The sequence below is a fragment of the Bos mutus genome, chromosome 11 (genome assembly GCF_027580195.1).
Source record: "Bos mutus isolate GX-2022 chromosome 11, NWIPB_WYAK_1.1, whole genome shotgun sequence".
Taxonomy (NCBI): domain Eukaryota; kingdom Metazoa; phylum Chordata; class Mammalia; order Artiodactyla; family Bovidae; genus Bos; species Bos mutus.
Genome location: NC_091627.1, coordinates 56995751 through 57013861, shown reverse-complemented (window position 1 = coordinate 57013861; position 18111 = coordinate 56995751). Strand labels below are relative to the sequence as shown.

The 18111-nt window shown below is 47.4% G+C and overlaps 1 protein-coding gene and 1 pseudogene across 2 annotated transcripts in view; one reads left to right on the top strand and one right to left on the bottom strand.

Moving 5' to 3' along the window:
* Window positions 1-18111, bottom strand: part of TCF7L1 (transcription factor 7 like 1) — a 202993-nt gene that overhangs the window by 164289 nt on the left and 20593 nt on the right. The gene's annotated exons all lie outside the window — the stretch shown is intronic.
* Window positions 16890-17802, top strand: LOC102280191 (small ribosomal subunit protein eS4, X isoform-like; annotated as a pseudogene).

Here is an 18111-nt window from a genome sequence, read left to right as displayed (position 1 = left end):
GGGAACCCACCTATACTGTTGGTAGGAAGGTAAACTGATACAGCCACTTTGGAGAACAGTATGGAGGTTCCTCAAAAAACGAGAGTTAGCACGATCCCGCAATCCCACTCCTAGGCATATATCCCGAAAAAAATCATGGTTCAAAAGGATACGTGCACCCCAATATTCATTGCCGCACTGTTTGCAGTAGCCAAGACATGGAAGCAACCTCAGTGTCCATCAACAGATAAATGTCCACTAACACACAGCCTCCATCCAATGGATTTTCACGCATCCGCTCAAACCGATGTTTAACACTAGCACCTGACTCCAGCTTTTACAGATAAATGGATAAAGAAGATGGGGTACATATACACAATGAAATATTACTCAGCCATAAAAAGAATGAAAGAATGTCATTTGTAGCAACACGGATGGACCTAGAGATTATCCTACCACATGGAGTCAGGCAGAGGAAGACAAATATCATACGACATCACTTAAACATATGGAATCTTTAAAGTGGTACAAATGAACTTATTTTAAAAAAACAGAAAAAGATTCACTTACGTAGAAAACAGGCTTATGGTTACCAAAGGGGAAAGGAGTGGGGAGAGAGATAAATGAATAGGAGTTGGGGATTAACAGAAACACAGTACTGTATATAAAACAGATTAACCACAGGACCTACTGTACAACACAAGAAAGTATATTCAATATCTTACAATAACCTATAATGGAAAAGAACCTGGAAAAGAATATACACATATACATACATATGTACATAACTGAATTATACTGAAAATCAACTATACATTTATCAAAAAAATTCTTTAATTAAAAAGTTTAAAATCCAAAAACAAACAAAAAAAAAAAACAGAAAAAGAACCTCAGGAGTGAGCAGCTGATATATGACTTGCAGGGCCATGAAACATACTTCCCATCCACACCCCCATCATTCCCTCACCATTTACCATTTACATATATTACACATAATAACGTACGTGCATTCCAAAGACATCCCACCACCAACACAGAGCCCCCTTCTGATAGATTTTCACGCATCCACTCAAACCAATGTTTAACACCAGCACCTGACTCCAGCCTTTACCTGGGGCAGGGAGGCTCACCCTACATAGCTCACCTCTTCATCTAGCTCCTGCCACTGTGAGGAAATATACCGTCTCTGGGGAGGCCTGAACATAAACCATCATCCTCCAAGTGCACCCAGAACCGGGGGACCAGATGTCAGGAACCTGGCAAGTTAGTGCTCAGTTCAGTTCAGTCGCTCAGTTGTATCTGACTTTTTGTCACCCCATGAATTGCAGCACACCAGGCCTCCCTGTCGATCACCAACTCCCGGAGTTCACCCAAACTCCTGTCCATTGAGTCGCTGATGCCATCCAGCCATCTCATCCTCTGTCATCCCCTTCTTCTCCTGCCCCCAATCCCTCCCAACATCAGAGTCTTTTCCAATGAGTCAACTCTTCGCATGAGGTGGCCAAATTACTGGAGTTTCAGCTTTAGCATCATTCCTTCCAAAGAAATCCCAGGGCTGATCTCCTTTAGAATGGATTGGTTGGATCTCCTTGCAGTCCAAGGGACTCTCAAGAGTCTTCTCCAACACCACAGTTCAAAAGCATCAATTCTTCGGCGCTCAGCCTTCTTCACAGTCCAACTCTCACATCCATACATGACCACTGGAAAAACCATAGCCTTGACTAGGCAGACCTTTGTTGGCAAAGTAATGTCTCTGCTTTTGAATATGCTATCTAGGTTGGTCATAACTTTCCTTCCAAGGAGTAAGCATCTTTTAATTTCATGGCTGCAGTCACCATCTGCAGTGATTTTGGAGCCCCCCAAAATAAAGTCTGACACTGTTTCCACATCTATTTCCCATGAAGTGATGGGACCAGGTGCCACGATCTTCGTTTTCTGAATGTTGAGTTTTAAGTCAACTTTTTCACTCTCCTCTTTCACTTTCGTCAAGAGGCTTTTAAGTTCCTCTTCACTTTCTGCCATAAGGGTGGTGTCATCTGCACATCTGAGGTTATTGATATTTCTCCTGGCAATCTTGATTCCAGCTTGTGCTTCTTCCAGCCCAGCATTTCTCATGATGTACTCTGCATATAAGTTAAATAAGCAGGGTGACAATATACAGCCTTGACATACTCCTTTTCCTATTTGGAACCAGTCTGTTGTTCCATGTCCAGTTCTAACTGTTGCTTCCTGACCTGCATACAGGTTTCTCAAGAGGCAGGTCAGGTGGTCTGGTATTCCCATCTCTTTCAGAATTTTCCACAGTTTATTGTGATCCACACAGTCAAAGGCTTTGGCATAGTCAATAAAGCAGAAATAGATGTTTTTCTGGAACTCTCTTGCTTTTTCCATGATCCAGCAGATATTGGCAATTTGATGTCTGGTTCCTCTGTCTTTTCTAAATCCAGCTTGACCATCTGGAAGTTCATGGTTCACATATTGCTGGAGCCTGGCTTGGAGAATTTTGAGCATTACTTTACTAGCGTGTGAGATGAGTGCAATTGTGTGGTAGTTTGAACATTCTTTGGCATTGCCTTTCTTTGGGATTGGAATGAAAACTGACCTTTTCCAGTCCTGTGGCCACTGCTGAGTTTTCCAAATTTGCTGGCATATGGAGTGCAGCACTTTCACAGCATCATCTTTCAGGATTTGAAATAGCTCAACTGGAATTCCGTCACCTCCACCAGCTTTGCTCATAGTGATGCTTTCTAAGGCCCACTTGACTTCACATTCCAGGATGTCTGGCTCTGGGTGAGCGATCACACCATCGTGATTATTTTGGTCGTGAAGATCTTTTTTATACAGTTCTTCTGTGTATTCTTGCCACCTCTTCTTAATATCTTCTGCTTCTCTTAGGTCCATACCATTTTGTCCTTTATCGAGCCCATCTTTGCATGAAATGTTCCCCTGGTATCTCTAATTTTCCTGAAGAGATTTCTAGTCTTTCCCATTCTGTTGTTTTCCTCTATTTCTTTGCATTGATTGCTGAGGAAGGCTTTCTTAACTCTCCTTGCTATTCTTTGGAACTCTGCATTCAGATGCTTGTATCTTTCCTTTTCTCCTTTGCTTTTCACTTCTCTTCTTTTCACAGCTATTTGTAAGGCCTCCCCAGACAGCCATTAATGCTGAGAAATCACCAGCCCTGAGCTTCATGCTCTGTGTGATTTGAGAGTGGGAATAGATATAAAGAAAAACTATACGATCAGCTTTACAGATTAAATGCTGCAGCTAAGGGACTTCCCTGGTGAAGTTCCCTTCCTTCTGGTTAGCAATCCACCTTCCAATGCAGAGACAGGGGTTCAATCGCTGGTCACGGAACTAAGATCCCACCTGCCTCGGGGCAACTAAGTCTGTGTGCCACAAATACTGAGCCCTCGCTCTTCAAGGAAAGATCCCACATGCTACAGTTAAGACACAGCCAAAAATAAATAAATATTTAAAAAAAAAACAAAAAACAGCTGCAGCTAAGGTGGAAAACTTGGAAAGTAGTTCGAGGTTGAAGAGGTGTGTTCAGTAGCTAAATCCCATTCTTTATGACCCCATGGACTGCATCATGCCAGGCTTCCCTGTCCTTCACTATGTCCCAGAGTTTGCTCAAACTCATGTTGATTGAGTCAGCTGAAGAGGCGTGCATGCTAAGTCATTCAGCCATGTCCGACTCTTTGCGATCCCATAGACTGTAGCCTTCCAGGCTCCTCCGTCCATGGCATTCTCCAGGCAAAAATACTGGAGTGGGTTGCCATGCCCTCCTCCAGGGAATATTCCCAACCCTGGGATCAAACCCATGGCAGATTCTTTACAACCAGTGGCACCTCAGAGTATGACTTTGTCTAGAGGCAGGGTCTTTCCAGAGGGAATCAAGTTAACAGGAGGTCGTTGGAGTGGGTCCTAATCCAGTATGTCTGGTATCTAAAGGTGGGGGGCGGGGCGGGTATTTAGACACAGACGCATACCCAGGGAAGCTCTGAGGACACAGGGAGAAGACAACATCTGGAAGCCAAGGAGAGAGGCCGGGGAGATGCTACCTCACAGCCTCAGAAGGAACCAGGCTTGTTAACACTTTCGTTTCAGATTTCTAGTCCCCAAAACTGTGACACAATAAATTTCTGTTGTTTAAGCCAACCCGTGCATGGCACTTTGTCACAGCTGTCCTGGCAAGTTAATAACATTCAGAGTCACATATATGGCTTGAAAACAGGAAAGCCTTCACTCAGAGCCCATCCAACTCTGTTTCTTATGTGCCACTCATCAGTGTGAAATTACGTTCTAATCAGAGTTGGTTTCTGGTCCCTGGGCAGGAAGGATGATCGAGGCCAAGTCTGTCATCAAGAAGGACAGGACTGGATGATGGACTGGCTCAGAGAATCCTGGGGTCACTGTTGGTGAACCTACCTCCAGCCCATGGGCTTTGGAGGAGCCATCAACTCACCAGGCAGAGATTGCTTTAATCCTTTGATTCAAATATTCAGCGAGGAACTCTGGCCTAGAGCAGTGGTTCACAAATTTGGCTGTACAACAGAAGCCCCTGTGGAGCTTTAAGAAAATTTCACCCAAACCCGAGCCCCACCCCAGACCAGCCAAATAAAAATCTTGGGGGTGGGGGCTGGGCCAGAGCAATTTCTAAAAGCTCCCCAGATGATTCTAATGTGTAGCCCGGGTTGAGAGCCTCTGGACCCTATGACCTTTGACGGCCTTTCCTTCTCAGAATTCGGTGAGAGTGCACTCCATGTTTATCTTAGTGGTTCTCAGGAGTGTGCTGGGGGTTGCCTGGGGCTGGTTTCTAGGTCCAGACCACAGCCGCCTTTACTGGGTTTGGGTGAATGAGTAATTCTCATGAACAGCAGGACGGTGACAAAGAGGGGAGGAAATTTAAAAAGACTTTTGCCTTTTCACTAAAACATTAATTCAATGTGCTTTGGTTATGAAGCTCCTAAATATTCATTGGAAGGACTGATGTTGAAGCTGAAGCTCCAATACTTTGACCACCTGATGCGAAGAACTCATTTATTAGAAAAGACCTGAGGCTGGGAAAATTGAGGACAAGAGGAGAAAGGGGCAACAGAGGATAAGATGATTGGATGGCATCATCAACTCAATGGAAATGAGTTTGAGCTAACTCCGAGAGATAGTTAAGGACAGGGAAGTCTGGCATGCTGTAGTTCACGGGGCCACAAAAAGTCAGACATGACTTAACAATAATAAATGAAGCTCCTACATGCCAGGAACTCAAAGATGAACCCGAGACCAGTATCTAGACCTCCAGAAGCCTAGCCTCATTCCAGAAATAAACAGATAGCTGTTAAAATGGGAATACCCCAACTGAGGTGCATATGGGAACAAGGGGTCAAGACACCATCCCTAAAGCAACAGAAGGTGACCCCAGACATGATCTTAAAGGAGAAACAGGAGTATCTTCCATCAGGACAAAAGAGCGTGGAAAGGCTTGATCCATGCTAGGCTGAAATGATTTTGTTCAGCCAGAAATAGAGGAGATAACACATCTGCAGAGACTGAGAAAATGTGAGACCACTGCTCTGCGAATCAGGGATTTAAGAAGGGTTGCCTGGTTTGGGTAAGGCACTGCCCCACCTCCTTGTTCACTCACTGACCACGTGGGCCCAGCTCTCTTGGTACCCACAGAGCAGCCTCCAGATCCCACGTCTGCCCCAGGCAGGGGGGTCTCTATATGATCTATGCACCAACATTTAAAAGGGAACTCTTAGTAAGTACATATTTCAGAGCTCCACAAGCTAGAGATTCTGGGCACCTGTATTAGGCATGTGAACTTACCACGGGTTCCCTGGAATTCTGATGGGTAACTCTGTTTTGTTTTCAACTTTTTATTTTATATTGGAGTATAGTTGATCAACAACATTGTGACAGTTTCAAGCGTATAGCAAAGTGATTCAGTTATACATATACATGAGTCTATTCTTTTACAAATTACTTTCCCATTTAGGTTGTTACATAACATTGAGCAGAGTTCCCTGTGCTATAGAGTAGGTCCTTGTTGGTTATCCATTTTAAATACAGCAGTGTGTACATGTCCATCCCAGACTCCCTAAGAACTTCTCTTTTAATAAACACCTAGGAGTAGGGGATGAGCTTGAATCTAGACCCACAGTTCTATAAATTTAGCATCTCTGATGGGTAATTCTTAACCTCAGGGGCACTCCTGGCTCTGAGCTCCACCTGTTTCTGAGGGCAGTCTGCCAGGCCTGTGGTCCACCACTGCTTTGCCTTGCTGGGCCTGCCTACTTAGACCCTCAGCCTCTGTCTCCCACAAGGGGTACTCACCTGGCTCCCACCCGGAAGGTTGATCCAGGAGCTGGAGTTCTCCCTGAAGGACCCCACCAGGCCCAGGCCCCCTCCAGGTCTCGTTCCTGCTCTCAGGCCAGAGTCCAGCACCAACCTAGCCAAGGGGCTGCCCCAGAGTGCAGCCCCCCTGCCCAAGTTCATCACCACAAACCCTCATCCCGCAGTGTGGAACTTCATTCTCAGCCTTTCACATAAGCTGCATCTGCACAAGTGCAGGAGCTCCAGGTTTGCTCCCTGGGTCAAGAAGATCTCCTGGAGGAGGAAAAGGCTACCCACTCCAGTATTCTTGCTTGGATAATCCCATGGACAGAGGAGCCTGGCAGGCTACAGTCCATAGGGTCACAAAGAGTCAGACACGACTGAAGCAACTGAACATGCACGCACACACGAGGGTACAAATGGGGACTTGCTGTATGTCCCGTGTGCTTCACGTGTTAACAGGGATCCCCACAAAGACCAGGATAACAGGGCTGTAGGGTTCTTTGCACATGGAAGTCACTCCTTCCCTGGCGGTGAACCATCCCATCCCAGGAGGTGGGCAGGTCCTGGGCTGGAGGGAGGGCTTGGAGCGCAGGGAACCAGCCCCACCCACCTGGGCATACCTCCCCTCACTCATAGCTCAGAACCTGACTTAGAGAAGACCACCGCCTTCAGACTGTCTTCAGTTCCTGTCTCACAAGGGCCAATCACTTCAAGCCCTGGCACCGCAAACCAAGCACCCAAATCACATTTTATAGACTTTATTTACCCTAAAATATACCCTGCTTCCAAACCACCAAGGAACCTGGAAATTTACCAGGAAATTGGGCAACTGTAACTTCTCCTGGAGACTCTGGAATCAACACTTCATTAAATGAGAAAACTTTCTGCGAGTCAAGGCTGTCACAGTACTCAGAAGGATGCGGACAGGGGAAGTCTGAGGGCAAGGTGGTTGGCAAATCCTTAGCTAGAAGGATGCTGGCATGTTCCCCAAAGTCAGCCCAGTAAAGGCATTCATATGTCTGCGAGCTGATGGAACACGTCTGTGGCGCAATTCTTCCACATGGGCTTGGGGAGCCCAGACAGCCCTCAACAACCACACCCTGTCTTACTCCAATTAAACAGGAATGATTTGTGGGTTCTCAATACAAATGACTAGCAAACGATCTTCTGGAATAAAATTAAGCCTCTTAACTTAAAACAAACAAAAAATGCACCAAGACATCAAAAAGATGAGCTCAAATCCACTGTCAAGGTTTCCTGCGCACTTTTTTTTTCAACTTGTCTTTCTCCCTTGGGCGATCTCCAGCCTAAGGTTATTGTTACACACAACATTCTTTTCAACTTAGACTTCATCTGTTTCTTCCTATAATACATAATTTTGAAGCACTGGGCTAAGGGAGGCATTTTTACAATGAGCAGGAGAACAGGGTTGCAATAGATAAAAAACGTTGATGCACAGAGGCAGCTGAGAATCGGGAGGAAGAAGGCTGGGTTGATGCTGAATTGGAGAAGTGCTCAGGGCTCAGCTCGATCATAATAAAGTACAAAGGAAGGTAGAGATTTTGAGTAGACTTCATTGTCATCTTTTACCTCGTACCGGAGAAGGCAATGGCACCCCACTCCAGTACTCTTGCCTGGAAAATCCCATGGACAGAGGAGCCTGCTAGGCTGCAGTCCATGGGGTCGCTAAGAGTCAGACACGACTGAGCGACTTCACTTTCACTTTTCACTTTCATGCCTTGGAGAAGGAAATGGCAACCCACTCCAGTGTTCTTGCCTGGAGAATCCCAGGGACAGGGGAGCCTGGTGGGTACCTTCTATGGGGTCGCACAGAGTCGGACACTACTGAAGGACTTAGCAGCAGCAGCAGTGAAATGTATTGTTGTTGTTTAGTTGCTAAGTCACGTTGGACCCTTTGAGATCCCATGGACTGGAGCCCACCAGGTTCCTCTCTCCATGGAACTTCCCAGGCAAGAATACTGGAGTGGGTTGTCATTTCTTTCTCCAGGAGATCTTCCCTGACCAAGGATTGAACCAATGTTTCCAGTTGGCACGCACTGGCAGGCAGATTCTTTACCACAGAGCCATTTGGGAAGCCCGTGACATTTATGGGAAGATGCAGTGGATGTGAACCACAGATCCTTAGGGAGCATGTTGGAGGACAGAGTAGTGGTGGCTGGGGAAAAAGGTGGGTGGGACAGCATGACTACAAAGTGGTTGCAGCACAGAGATTTTAGAGGTTTGGAACTAGCAGTGGAATTACAGGAGTCTATTTACATGAGTCTAAATGTGTTCAAATGGGTAAAACTGTTATTACTACTATGTTTTAATATGAAAAAGAAAATAATCAAAAACACCACCTCTAGATAAGGGAGAGAAGGGTAACACCCTTCCCCCGTCACGTGAGGGGGTCCCGGATCCCTCCAAGCATGTGTGGATACTCAGCAAAGCTCTCCTTAGGGTGGCGGGCAAGCTCGGAAACCCAGCAACCCAGTGACCATCACTCAGAGCGCCGAGACCCCAGGGAAGCAGCAGAAATGCTGCGGGAGGAAGCTGGCCCCCTAAGTGGCAGATGGAGAGAGGAAGCAGAGAAGGACTTGGAGGGGCAGAAGGAAACTGGCCGACGTGGCAGGAGGACGCTGCCAGGGCAGCGGGGCCAGAGGGATGCCTGGTCCCGGCCCAGGCCTGCTGTGAGGGGTCCTGGAGAGGAGCCAGATGTCCCACTTCTCCCCAGGCATCCCTTTCATCAAGGCTTCCATGGCCGTGGGCCAAGAAAGCCTGAATAAGACCTTTAATTTTCTCAGGGCTTCTCCCTTCTTGAATGGCAAAAGGCCCAGCCCCCAAACCAGTCAAGAGGGCAGGCCCCGATACGGAAGGTGGTACAATGGCCAAACCTGCCTCCCTTCCCACCCCATGAGATCTCCAAAACGCAGGCAGCTACCGGATGCCCGTCTCAGCCTCCAGGGGTCTTTCTGCAAAGGACCTCACTGGGCATGCGCACAATGACCGATGCATAAAGCGTGAGGAAAAGCTGAAGCAGGGCAGGCGTGTGTCTGCCCACTGGTTCCTTAGGCAACCTGAGCAGCCCAGAGTGAACCTGAGGCGCAAGGCACATCTCTCTAGACCACAAAAAGGGTACAGACCGGGGTCCTGAGGGTCAGTGGTTGGTCCAGGAGCTCCAGGAGTCCAGAATGGTTCCAAGAGAACGGGCTCCAGGGCTTCCCATAGACCATTCGAAAGGCTCCTGAGGGCGGAAGAGGCTGCAGAGGCTGCAGAAGAAATACCAGAAAGAGTTTCTGGTCTCGGGCACAAGCCTCTCTCCGGTTCCAGGAATCCCCTTGGCCTTATGCGGGCGCCTCCTGCTATTTATTTACACAAGGCTGAATCCCACCTTCCAGGGCGCTGCAGAGCCCTCCTCCAACACAAAGCCCGATTGTACTTCCACCTCCTCACAGCCAACTCGGAGACAGAAACTCGCCGGAGGGAAGACAATTTGTACCAGAGATGGAGACGCAGGCAGATTTAAAGGCATGGTCCTTCAATAACGACAATCTTTCTTAGGGTGGAAAACCACCTTCGGAGGACAGACAGGAAGGTGTGGCGGGGGGCTTCTGGTGCCAGGAGGCTCTCCCGAAGGTGAGCTCCGGCTATTCGGTTTTGGACCATCTCCAAAGAGCCAGGCCTCATGGCAGGCCTGACTGAGAGAGAAATTAGCATGCTGCTCTACTCAATTATCCACTTACAGAGAGGCATGACAACATTTCATTAGCACAGGACATGCAAATGCAAGATGCATCAAGAGTAGAAAACCCCAGAGTGTTGTGGTTTGTTTTTTTTTACACCCCAAAAGGAGACAAGGATCTTTATCATCTCCCAAAACTATGCTAGCCTAACCTAGAGTGATTTTGGCAATTCAGACACAATGATTTTTCTCAGGATTTGCAAGGTGGCGCTTTCTCTCTGTACCCAAACCTCTCAGCACAGGATTTGGATAACATTATTTTTATTTTTTAAATTTTATTGGTTAATTTAGTTTTGGATGCACTGGGTCTTTTTTTGCTGTGCGTGGGCTTTCTCTAGTTGCAGCAAGTTGGGACCAGTCTTTGTTGCGGTGTGAGGGCTTCTCATAGTGGTGGCTTCTCTGACTGTCAGGCACAGGCTCAGTAGTTGTGGCACACGGGCTTAGTTGCCCTGTGGCATGTGGGATCTTCTGAACTAGGGGTCAAATCCATGTCTTCTGCATTGGCAGGTGGATTCTTAACCACTAGACCAACAGGGAAGTCCCAGACTTCATTAAACAGGTTCTTATCTTTCCACAGCAAAATACATTTGAAAAGTGCTGAAACAGCTCTCAGGAAAGCTGGACCCTGGAGCTCTAGGTAGGTTTCAGCTTCCCATGGAGTCTGTAGATGGTCCTCGGGTACCAAACCCAGAAAAACAGAGAGGTCCCAGACAGAGGGCAATGGGCGCCTATATTCTAAAGCACCCATGCAAGAGGGGACAAGGCAGCAAAATGCAGCCTGTTCATTGCTCAGCTCCTGGGGTTCTGAGGCCAGGCTAAGGGAACCTTTGGGCTGATGTTGTGGCCACCAGCTTTCCAGCTGCTGCCCACGAGGCAGGCGCTTAAACGGCAGTGTGGCTGGTTCCTTGTTTATACTTTGGATTGTCATTGTTCTTGCTCAGTCTCTAAGTCGCATCCGACCCTTTGTGACCCCATGGACCCCAAGGATGCCAGGCTTCCCTGTCCCTCAGTATCTCCCAGAGTCTGCCCAAGTTCGTGTCCATTAAATCAGTGATGCCATCCAACCATCTCATCCTCTGTCACCTGCTTCTCCTGTCCTCAATCTTTTCCAGCATCAAGGTCTTTTCCTATGAGTCAGCTGCTCACATCAGGTGGCCAAAGTATTGGAGCTTCATTCCATCCAATGAATATCCAGGGTTGATTTCCTTTAGGATTGACTGGTTTGACTCCTTGCTTTCTAAAGGACTTTCAAGAGTCTTCTCCAGCACCACAGTTTGAAAGCATCAATTCTTTGGTACTCAGCCTTCCTTACGGTCCTACTCTCACAACAGTACATGACTACTGTATACTTTGGATACTAGAGTATGTACCTCTAACCTCCCCCCTCCCCCAAGAGGCTACTCTACACCTTCCTTACTTCCCGCAGAATGCTTGCTTTCCTCCAACACTTTGTTTTAAATTTTTTTTTGTCTGTGCTGTGTCTTTATTGCTATGTGCAATCTTTCTCTAGTTTTGGAGAGCCAGAGCTACTCTCCAGATGCGGAGCACTGACTTCTGTTGTTGCGACTCCTGGGCTCTAGAGTGAGGGCTCAGTAGTTGTGGCCCATGGGCTTAGCTGCCTTGCGGCATGTGGAATCTTCCCAGACCAGGGATCAAACCCATGTCCCCTGCATTAGCAGGCAGATTCTTAACCACTGAGCCACCAGGGAAGTCTCACATTCTCTCACATTCTTATCGAGTTCCCCAGCTTTTCAGCCTCCCTGGAGGTACCAGGCCACACCCACTGTCTGTGCACACGGTGAGTAATTACCACCAACTGCACCCCCCCACCCCCCGCCACCCCATCATCTCCTATGAAGCCCCAGGCTTCCCTGGGCAGCAAAGGAGGGAGAAAGGAGGGAAAGGCAGGAAAACCAGCAGGGTCTCTCCTGTCCTGACCCATCCAGCTCCCCAGGCCCAGGCAGGCTGACTTGCCACCATCCCTCCTACTCTCCCCTGCCCCCCTCCCCCAGAAGCCTCCAAGCCAGTGCTATGGACCCAGCAGGAGGCTGTGAGTCCAAAAAACCCTACAGGTTTCATAGCGTCTCAGGTTCATAGGATCAGGGCTTCTCAGAGACAATGCTCAGGCACTACTGACCATTTCCAAACTGCAGCCTCAGAATGCAACCATTGGAAGGAGCCCCACAGGCCACCCCGTTCAGCGTCTCCACTGTACTGGCCATGTCCAGGCAAGGTCCCCCAAACTCACAAAGCCCCTCCTACCACCACATGGCCTAGTGGGAGGTGGTGCCCTGTGGGAGGAGCCAGCAAAAGTGGGTTCTACATCGATCCCCGCCTCTGGAAGGCTGAGTGGCCTCAGGCAAAGATCTTGGCCTCTCTGAGCCCTGATTTCCTCCAGAGTAATGAAGGAATAACCACTGTGCCCACCAGTAGGGTCATTTTGAGGATTAAGTGACTTAATATATGCAATACTCCTCTGGGACACTGAACACCCTCAAGAAAGAGACTATTATCTCTGCAAAAAAGTACTGCTCAGAAAGAAGAGAAATTCAGGTACAAGTCTTGCTATGTTTCCCTTTTTTTGGCCATGCCGTGCAGCATGTATATGCATCATGTGTGTGCGTGCTCAGTCACTTCAGTCGTGTCCAACTCTTTGCAACTCCATGGACTATAGTCCACCAGGCTCCTCTGATCATGGAATTCTCCAGGCAAGAATACTGGAGTGGGCTACCATGCCCTTCTCCAGGGGATCTTCCCAACCCAGGGATCGAACCCTTGGCTCTTGCATTGGCAGGTGGATTCTTGACCCACTGAGCCACCTGGGAAGCCCTTTTATATGCATATACACATATAATGACATATGTGCACATGCACATAGCCACATATGTTTATGTGCACACACACACATGCATATGGTTTTATTCATGTATGATCTACTATGTTGTCTGTACACCAGGGTTTTGCAGCCTTAGCACTATGAGCTTTTGGGGCAAGATAATTTTTTTGCTGTGAGGAACTATCCTGTACCTTTTAAGACGTTGAGCAGCATTCTTGGCCTCTACCCACGAGATGCTAGTAGTAACTCCCCGCTGCCCCCACCACCAGGTCGTAACAACCAAAAATGTCTCCAGACATTGCCAACTGTCCCCTGGGGGACAAAACTGCCCCCACTGGAGAATTAATCGTGTACACACACACACACATTCATATGACATGTGCTTTGACAGAGTGACGAGGTAAGCAGGGTGAGAACAGAAGAACTAAATTTCTGTGGACAGAGCCCTTGCAGTGTGCTCATGGAAACTTTACAGGGACTGCGACTACAAACATACACAGTACTTTTGAGCTTCTTTACATCTGTAAAAACGGTTACTGTGCTCGTAAAGACTGCCCGCAGACTTAATTTGGCTCAGACATACAGAGTCCCATTTAGTGCGTAAAATCACTGGGCCCCAAGGCTCCCCAGCTCCAGTCAAGAATATGCTTGGGAACTCAGCCTGGAAGAGGAGAACACAGGGGGATCCTGTGTACTCTTGCCTCATGTGTTGGCCTTGAGCTCCCTTGAGCAGGCCACTGGGGGCCTTGCCCAAGGAAGGGGGCATTTTGTCAAATGTGCAATTCCCTTTTTACTTGATGCGATAGTAGACTGAACTAAATGTCTACCTGCCCGGTTCAGAAAAGCAAGGAGACGGGTGACCAAACTTGAGTGCACTGACAGGACACCGTATGTACACACGTACCTGCCTGGCTAACTGAAGTAAAAGTGAACAGTAATCATAATGATGGGCAGAGAGGTAAAGTGGAAGAGGGGAGGTGAATGTCTGCTTTACAGAGGGCTCTGTTTACCCCAGTGTTGAAAAACAAGAATCCTGAACTCCGTCTACCTCATTATGACTTCTTTAACATTTGTTTTTAATTTACCTGAGATCATAATCTCCACTGAGGACCACATGTGAGCCAAACTTGAAACCAAGCTGGGCCTTTTGTTCTGCCTGCGTTAATGAGTACACAAAGGGGCATCTGATTTCTCCCTCCCTCGTGGCCTGAACACCAGCTCCCATTTATGTAACTAACAATGTGAGAGGGGGCTGCAGGCTGTCTGGGGGTAATAGGCCCAGGGACAGGTATCAGGAAATGAAGGTTCCAATCCCAGCTGATTCACTATGTGCCACTGAGACAAGAGCTCAAAGACTGAGCCTCATCTTTAAAAATGTTGACAGTTTTCCTTGCTAGGTGGATGCACTGAGGACATTCAGTAGCATTATGAAGGTCTACCAGAATTCCAGTTATTCACACTGAAAGTGAAGACCAAGCTATGGTTCCCAAAGTGGGTTTGCTAGAGCTCTGGTCCTGTGAGATGCTATTCAGAATGAAGGGATCGACAGACCCTTCACCCATCCAACAAATATTTGTGAAGAGCCTTCTAAACGCCTGGTGCTGGGCTTCCCTGGTGGCACAGTGGCAAAGAATCCACCTGCCAAAGCAGGAGACATGGGTTCGATCCTTGGTCGGGGAAGATCCCACAGGCTGAGGAAAAACTAAGCCCATGCACCACAACTATTGAGCCTGTGCTCTAGAGCTTGTGTGTGTGTGTGTGTGTGTGTGTGTGTGTGTGTGTGTGAGTCATTCAGTTGTGTCTGACTCTTTGCAATCCAACAGACTGTAGCCCACCAGCTTCTTCTGTCCATGGAATTCTCCAGGCAAGAATACTGGAGTGGGTTGCCATTCCCTTCTCCAGGAGATCTTCCCAACCCAGGGATCGAACCCGGGTCTCCTGCATTGTAGGCAGATTCTCTGCCATCTGAGCTACCAGGGAAGCACTGGTCTAGAGCTTGGAAACTGCAACTGCTAAAGCCCGCACACTCTAGAGCCCGTGATCCGCAACAAAAAGAAGCCACTGCAGTGAGAAGCCTGAGCACCACAACTAGAGTGTAACCCCACTCTCTAGAGACAAGCCTGTGTAGCAACAAAGATCCAGCACAGCCAAAAATAAATAAATGAAAAAATATAAATGCTTGGTGCTAGAACCCCATAGAAAACAGGCCCTTTCCCCAAGTTCTTCAGTGAGGTTAAGCTCCAAAGAAGACAAGCGCCTATTGGATCATTGTGAAGTCACATATTTACCAGCAGAGCAATGTGCTCAAGTACAGGGAGCTCAGCATTTGCATCAGGGACCACATCTAAGGCTGGGAGCCAGGGACTATGAAGTGAAATGTGTGCATGGGGTGAGGGACACTGGGCGGATGGTAGTACTCCAAACACAAGGAAAGCCTTGGTCAAATAAGCCAGAGGACTCCTGCATAGCACACTCCCCTCTAAGAGACCACACCGGCATGTTAAAATCTTGCAGAAATGAAACAATAATACTACCTCTTAACATCCCTAGGAAGTTACTCTGGGAAATGCTGATAGAGGCTCTATTGTTCCCAGAGCCTGTAAGAAACTTCAGCATAAAACAAAAGCTCTTGTTTGTATAATTGGAAAACTACCATGTGTCCTCTCAGAAGCCAAAATACCTTGGAGTTGCTAATGTAATTCTAAAGTATTTTCCTTGGCAAAAGCCTATGAAAACATATGGCTTCTACAACTGCTAACATACCCCCAGTATTACAGATGAAGGAATGTCCACAACTACATACCAGTGGGAACTCTGTCTCCAGCACAGACATCTGCTTCATTTTTAAAAGAATGTACAGCCTTAAACTGGGATGAACTGAAGAAATCTTCATAAAAAGTAACATTAAGGGACCTTCCTGGTGGTCCAGTGGCTAACACTCCATGCTCCCAATGCAGTGGGCCAGGGTTCAATCCCTGGTCAGGGAACTAGTTCCCACATGCCGCAACTAAAGATCCTGAGTGCCACAATGAAGATCCCAGTGCAGCCAAATAAAATTTTTTTTAAAGGAAAATTAAAAGGATCAACCACCAGTGATCAACTTATCAAAGATCACACCCAGGACTCCCCTGGTGGTCCAGTGGTTAAGAAGCTGTTGATGCAGGGCTGATCCCTGGTCAGGGAACTAAGATCTCACATGCGGCAGGCAATTAAGTCTGAAAGCCACAACTAGAGAGAGCCCTTGTGCTCTAAGATGGCAGTACCCAACCTTTTTGGCACCAGGGACCAGTTTCATGGGAAACAATTTTTCTACCCATCCTGAGTGGTTTGGGGATGATTCAAGCACAGTAGGATTCGTGCACCTATGAGAAACTAATGCCACTATTCAGAGAAGGCAATGGCACCCTACTCCAGCACTCTTGCCTGGAAAATCCCATGGATGGAGGAGCCTGGTGGGCCGCAGTCCATGGGGTCGCTAAGAGTCGGACAAGACTCAGGGATTTCACTTTCACTTTTCACTTTCATGCATTGGAGAAGGAAATGGCAACCCACTCCAGTGTTCTTGCCTGGAGAATCCCAGGGACAGGGGAGCCTGGTGGGCTGCCATCTATGGGGTCGCACAGAGTCGGACACGACTGAAGCGACTTAGCAGCAGCAGCAGCAGCCACTATTGATTTGACAGGAGGCGGAGCTCAGGTGAAAATGCTAGGGATGGGGAGCAGCTATAAATGAAGCTTCACTTGATCACCTGCTGCTCACCTGCTGTGCAGTCCAGTTCCTAATGGGCCCCACATCGGTACCATGGCCCAAGGGTGGGGGACCCTTGCTCTAGAACCCACGCCCGACAACCAGAGAGCCCTCATGGCTCAAATCCTGAGCCCCCACGACACAACTAGAAAAGCCTGAACGCTGCAACTAAGACCTGACATAATCAAATAAATTAAAAAAAAAAAAAAAAATCACACCTGAGCTCTTTTTGTGCCTGGCACAGCCATGGCTCAGGGTCCCAAGAAGCACCTGAAACTCATAGCAGCTCCAAAACCATTGGATGCTGGATAAATTGACCAGTGTGTTTGACCCCTTAACAATCTGCCGGTCCCCACAAGCTGAGGGAATGTCTCCCCCTAATCATTTTCCTAAGGGACAGACTTAAGTATGCCCTACCAGGGGATGAAGTAAAGAAGATTTGCATGCAGCGATTCATTAAGATCAATGGCAAAGTCCGCACAGATATAACCTACCGGCTGGTTTTATGAACGTCATCAGCATTGATAAGACTGGAGAGAATTTTTGTTTGATCTATGACCCCAAGGGTCGCTTTGCTATTTATCATATTACACCTGGGGTAGCCAAGTATAAATTGTGCAAAGAAAGATATTTGTGGGGACAAAAGGAATCCCTCATCTGGTAACCCAGGATGCTCGTACCATCTGTTGCCCCGATCCCCTCATTAAGGTGAATGACACCATTCAGATTGACTTGGAGACTGGCAAGATTACTGATTTCATCAAATTTGACACTGTAACCTGTGCATGGTGACTGGAGGTGCTAAGCTGGGAAGAACTGGTGTGATTACAAACTGGGAGAGACATCCAGGCCCTTCTGAAGTAGTTCATGTGAAAGATGTGAACGGCAACAGTTTTGCCACATGGCTCTCGAACATTTTCGTTATTTGCAAAGGCAACAAACCGTGAATCTCTCTTCCCCTTGGAAAGGGTCTTCGCTTTACCACTGTTGAGGAGAGAGACAAGAGACTGGCAGCCAAACAGAGCGGTGGATAAAATGATCTCTACGTGATGTGTCTGGAAAAGTCTTTGTACTTAATTAAAGATAATACCAAATGATTAATAAAAACTAAAAGATCATACATGAAAGAAGTGAATGATAATTTTCCCTTGTTAGCCTAACAATGTTCAGGAGGAAGCCAGATTTTTGCTGTTTATTTTATTATATATGATGTGTTAAAATGAGGGAAGTGCAATCACACAAATAACCCTATAGTACAGATTTTATGTACAAGGCACTGTGCTAGGGGCAACGGTGATCAAAAGGGAAATACGACAGCCAGGACTGCTAAGGATATGGGTTCTAGAAAACCAGCAATCCAAAACTGAACACAAGTTCATACAAGGAATGGTACAATACAGAGACTAAATTTCATAGGGGCTAGGGAGACCTGAAAAGCCAAGGCCACCAAAGTTGATAACAAGGTTAC